The sequence below is a fragment of the Nerophis lumbriciformis genome, linkage group LG05 (assembly GCF_033978685.3).
Source record: "Nerophis lumbriciformis linkage group LG05, RoL_Nlum_v2.1, whole genome shotgun sequence".
NCBI classification, from domain to species: domain Eukaryota; kingdom Metazoa; phylum Chordata; class Actinopteri; order Syngnathiformes; family Syngnathidae; genus Nerophis; species Nerophis lumbriciformis.
In genome coordinates, this window is record NC_084552.2 from 46233952 (window position 1) to 46240383 (window position 6432).

A 6432-nucleotide genomic window follows, 5' to 3' on the forward strand; every position below is an offset into this window, starting at 1 on the left:
CACACATAAGCTGCAACGCACACAAACTCTGTGTTCCCTATGACCAGTTTTAAATGGCCAGACACTAGGCCGAATAATTCTGATTTAAAGACACAGGCGAGAAAAAAAAGATAAACCTCAGCCTCTTGCAATTAGTTTATTGCAGTAATTAATTAAAACCCTAATGTGGATTCTATACAGTTTAGTTTTGCAGCCCTAGTCACAACTAAAAAGGCACCTCTCGTACTGTATCTCTGTGTCCATCCATCCATCCATTTTCTACCGCTTGTCCCTTTTGGGGTGGTGGTGGGGGGGGTGCTGGACCCTATCTCAGCTGCATTCGGGCGGAAGGCGGGGTACACCTTGGATAAGTCGCTACCTCATCGCAGGGCCAACACAGACAACATTCACACTCTGTGTACTGTACATATTTTTCATCCCCTGCTGATTTTGAATGTTTACCCCTTATAAATATACAAATATACCAACAGTCCCAAACTTGTATGGTAGATATATTGTTACAGAAATGCAGAATGTAAAAAAAAAAAAATATCTTTAAATAAAGTTTATACATTAATTTGTTATGGTTAGGAGGAAAAGTGGATTTAATAATATAACAACCAGCAAATTTCTGACCTCAGACTGCTAATGATGCACACACAAAGCATTTCCTTCCATTCAAATCTCTTCACTAAAACCAAAGAGCTGTCAAATGGTGGCCCGTTGCCAAATCTGGTCCAGGAATGACACCACACCTGCCCCCGAGTTGGGTTCGAAACTTGGTGGACAAACATTTTTGCAGCAAATTGCTAAAAACACTAGTGTTCCTGTTATAAAGAGGAACTTGAACCCTTGTAAACACATTGACAGATCTTTGCATTGACATTTTAACCTTGCTAGCAGCAAATAGGGAACACTGGGGTCCAAACTTGTGATTTACATAACTGAGGTGTTCCTCAAGGCACCCCTTTAAGTCCTCTCCTATTTGGTGGTTATAATTTTTTTTTGTAATGCGATTTATGTAACTTAGGTGTCACTGTAGCTCGTTTACTTCAGATGCAGTCAGTCATCATTTGTTCAACTTCTGCAATTATACTAGTAGTGTTCCTCAAGGTTCCATCATTTAAGGCTATTCAATTGGTGGCCCAAAAGTTCAGTTCAAAAAAACTTTTATTTGGTAGAAATTTTTTAAAGACTAGAGGTTGCGACTTGTCCAGGGTGTACCCCGCCTTCCGCCGAATGCAGCTGAGATAGGCTCCTGCACCCCCCGCGACCCCAAAAGGGACAAGCGGTAGAAAATGGATGGATGAATGGATAGAGTGCTGTCTTCGAGATGATCTTTGACAAGCTTTTTTGCAGAAGGTTCTTAAAAACAACAGAGCGCTCCTGTAACTCCGACGAAATAAATAGACCAAAATCAAATGTTTACTGTAGAGGATGCTGGTTTTCCAGAATTTACAAAATAGGAATAATAGTGAAGGGAGAATTCCAGCCCCCTGGTCTCTAGCTTTCTGGAAATGTAGTGGAATATACTACAAAATGGAAACAAATTACACTGATTGAATGACGGTTATTTGATCATTTTAATTTAATACGGAAATACTAACCGCTAGTTTCAATGCGGTTATCATTACTACCGTTTATTTGTAGTACAAACGCTCGCAGCCGCAGAACCCGATGCAAAAGTAGGGCAGCTCTCGCTGATCACGCACATTAAAAACACAAACTTCCATGTGAACGTAAGATCCGCGGCCCCACCTCACCTCACAAAGTGTCAAAGACACTAGATAAAGGACAAGATGATTCACTCTCTTCTTTTCATTACGCGGGGCACAAACACGCGCATCTATCACTATATATACTATCTATCTCTATATATACACATATATAGAGATAGATAACACACACACATCTATCTGTGCATCATTTCCGGTTGTATTATTTTCTCAAAATGAACAGCTAGTTAATTTATGTTGTAACATGGTTCTATTTACGTTTCTTTTAAAATGTACTAAGCATTTATTTTTCTGTTTGGATACTTTAAATCAGTTTTGGGCGATACTACAAATTTGGGTATACAGATACTTGAAAATGTCAAGATCAATGAATGATTCAATATTTGGCGGGTGTAATATCCATCCATCCTTCCATTTCCTACCGCTTGTCACTCTCTGGGTTGCGGGGGTGCTGGAGCTGATCCCAGCTGTATTTGGGTGGAAGGCGGCGTACACCCTGAACAAGTCGCCACCTCATCCCAGGGCCAACACTGATAGACAGACAACATTCGCACTCACATTCACTTACTAGGTCCAATTTAATGTTGCCAATCAACCTATCCCAAGTGCATGTCTTTGGAGGTGGGAGGAAGCCGGCGTGCCCGAAGGGAAGCCACGCAGTCACGGGGAGAACATGCAAACTCCACACATAAAGACCCTAAGCCCCGGGGTTGAACCCTGGACCTTTTTATTGTGAGGCACGTGCACTAACCCCTAACAATATCACTTGAATAATATAAATAATAAATAAATAAATAAATATAATAAATAAAATAAATATAAATATTTACTTAAATAATAATATTAATAATTTTTTCCTACTATTGCCTCTGATTTAATTCCTTTGTTTTTTGCCTTAATATCCACTGTGTCCACTGACTTATTTGCTGAGTTTGTAAACAATAACAAAAACAAAACAAAAACTATATATGTTTTTTATTGATCTAACCACTGTTGTATTAAACCATATACTGATACTACATACGTATCGATCCGCCCACCTCTGCTTACATTGAAGAGCTCTAGCTTAGCAGTTAGCATATGCTCTTATGGTGTATAGTGTAGCATGTTCAGCTATTCCTCATCTTCCAATGATGATATTTGTATAAACCATTTATTTGCCGCTGAGGATTAGTGATTTAGAAGCTGGTTCGCACTGTGGAGGAACATTAGCCGCTAGCTAGCGAGAATGCTATAGGGCAGTGAGGAAGTTGTTCGCTATCGTTATCAAATTTTCAGGACACAGCTAGAATGTGGCCGTAGGGCCGGCGTGGCGCAGTTGGGAGAGTGGCCGTGCCAGCAACCTGAGGATTCCTGGTTCAATCCCCACCTTCTACCAACCTCGTCATGTCCGTCGTGCCCTTGAGCAAGACACTTCACCCTTGCTCCTGATGGGTCGTGGTTAGGGCCTTGCATGGCAGCTCCCGCCATCAGTGTGTGAATGTGGAAATAGTGTCAAAGCGCTTTGAGTACCTTGAAGGTAGTGATGTGCAGTCAGGGGAGGCAGGTGAGGCGGGGCCTCACGTGCCATCATGGAAAGAAAAAAAATGTAAAAAGAAAAAAAAAAAATTACATTGTTATATGTATCCAGTGATTACACTATAAAGTTATTTTCCATTTAACTTCACCAGTTTTAGATTATTTTTATTCAAAATCGTTGAATTTTCACATTTGCCGTTCAAATACTGAGAAGAGACTTGCGGTGAGTCACCAGCCAGTTGAGCCTCAACATGGATTGCGCAATGACTCGGCTAACTGCTGGCCTGCTGTGCAGTGAGACCGTATTGCTATATGAATTATATTATACATTTCTATAGTTTAGTTAGCTGAGGTATATAATGTACAGTGTATTTTGTCAACAACTGTATGTGTGTAACGTATTTCTTGTGCTGAGCAATCATAAAACTGCTGCGAAGACGCACTGTGTGAGGCTCGCAGTAATCCCGCCTCCTGGTGGTAGAGGGCGGTAGTGATCCCAGGGAGCATTTCTGCGACTACTCGGTTGCAGAAGAAGTGACAACAAGCAGCAACAGTTAGCAGCGATCGTTTATTTTTTCCTCTTGCCTGGACTATTAACATGGAGGATTACATATCTAAAATAAAACAGTTTTCTAAACTGGACTTTCAATCGAAGCAGGAGGTAATACTTAAAGGAAGATCTCCATCGAGACAGAGATACTTTTAAAACTGAAGAAAGATAAGGAAGACTTCTATAAACAAGTTATCGATGCTTTTGTTCAAAAGGAGCTGCGCATGGACTTCATTTATAAGTAAAGGTAAGACCACAATAACGGGTTTTTTTAATTAAATGTGCTTTTTTGTGTGCTACAGTTTGTATGTGTAAAGTTAAAGTTAAGTTAAAGTAGCAATGATTGTCACACACACTAGGTGTGGTGAAATTTGTCCTCTGCATTTGACCCATCCCCTTGATCACCCACTTGGAGGTGAGGGGAGCAGTGGGCAGCAGCGGCGCCGCGCCCGGGAATCATTTTTGGTGATTTAACCCCCAATTCCAACCCTTGATGCTGAGTGCCAAGCAGGGAAGAATGCTGGTATGAGCTTTTAAACATAACCCGTTAACTGCTGCCAATCAAATGGTGAATTAGATACTCTTTAGGGTTCATATGTTTGTAAATCTGACTGTGATGAAGTCAGTGCCTCACCAGCCATGAACCTCACCGCACGTCACTGGTTGAAGGTAGAAAAGAGCTATACAAGTATAACCCATTTACCATTTAATGTGTTATCAACATGCTATATCCCGATATGATTTATTATTAAAAGCTTTCATCGTCAGCCAAATGTATATAATTTATAATTGTTTATCGTCCAACCCTATAACTGGGTTACAGTGCAACCATGAGCTTTCCGTAAAAACGTAAAAAACAACCTTCTGCATGAAGAAAAGTAACTGTGAGCTTGGATTTCTAAGATGAGCAAGTGTGACAAGTGTTCTTAGGTTGGAATGATGGGGACACATGAGATGCTCTTCGGGGGTGCAGTGAGGAGGACTTTTATCAACAAACTTTCAATCGTGAACTGTACTGACAGTGAGTGGGGGCCAGACTGGAGCTAACAGTCTTCCTCCTCCGCATTCCTCTTTGACGGATGACAGACTAATCTCAGTAGTGTGAAGGGTGCTGGAGTCATCCCACGAGGGGAGAGCGCTTTGAAATACAGGAATGGCTTTATTTTGGAAATACGCTGCAAAGAATAGCTTTCACAGCTGCATTAACCCGCTTGTCACGCTTAAAGGTGGACTCACATGTGACACCAAGGTTTCTGGCAAGGGCAGAGAGGCTGCACAGACATGTGACCTGAATGCTTTCATGCTCAAGTATTGCAGTGCTTTGAAGGTAATTCCCTCAATATTCACTTGAATTGTGATTAAATAGAGTTTTAAATGAGGAGCTTCATAATTCATTTGAAGTGCATGGCAACGCTGGAATGGATACATTTTGTGTAGAGCAAGGGTGTCCAAAGTTTGGCTTGCTGTGCATTCTAAATATAAAACAAGAGAAAACAAAACAAACATTTTTTTAAAGTGGAAATGTTAATACAAACAATGCTAATACTGTACAGTGGAACCCGTTCAATTCAGTCCCATTTATTTCCACCATGTCTATCTGTGTTGGCCCTGCAATGAGGTGGCGACTTGTCCAGGGTGTACCCCGCCTACCGTCCGAATGCAGCTGAGATAGACTCCGGAACCCCCGCGACCCCGAAAAAGGGACAAGCGGTAGAAAATGGATGGATGGATCTCATCATGTTCCTGTCCATCGCATTCTTTTAATGATTAGAAAGTGCCCGCCTAAGCTGACATAAACACATTTCTGTCTTTGTGACCCAAAAATAATAATTTATCTGAAAAATTGCTCTGTTTATGTTCCCATGTAACTTCATCATTATCGCTAAGCAGCGTGACATGACAACAGCTAAATAACTACTGTCTCTTTAGGCAGAATTAAAACCTGCACATTGTGGCTTACTTACTGTTCCCTGCAAAGTAAGCTTCAAAGTAAAAGCACAATGTTAACTTGGATTCTAACACAACAACTAACAAAATGCGCCGTTTTAGTTTTTAAAGTCACTGAAGAAACGTCACAAGTAAATGCGAGCAATGGCTAGTTTTGGTTATGTCAACAACCACTTATGTTGATGTGAGTCAGTTTGTCCATGGGGCGTCAACTTAAACGGCTTCCACTTAGTCTACGCTTTGCCATCTATAACACAAGACAACTTGTTGGACGTTTTTTTTGTTAGATGTATATAACGTCTTAGCATATTGACAATGGATTGGTTTGAGTCTGTTTACAAAATGAAAAATATCAATGTAGTCCTGTTTGTTCGTTTAATAAAAGAAAACAGAGCAAATACAATAATAGCAACAGTATCAATAATAATTATATCAATCATACGGGCAGCACGGTGGAACACATGTTCCTCACAATACGAAGGTCCTGGGTCCGATCCCGAGCCTCGGGATCGGACCGAGGCTGTGTGGAATTTTAATGTTCTCCCCGTGACTGCGTGGGTTCCCTCCGGGTACTCCGGCTTCCTCCCACCTCCAAAGACATGCACCTGGGGAAAGGTTGATTGGCAACACTAAATTGGCCCTAGTGTTTGAACGTGAGTGTGAATGTTGTCTGTCTATCTGTGTTGGCCCTGTGATGAGGTG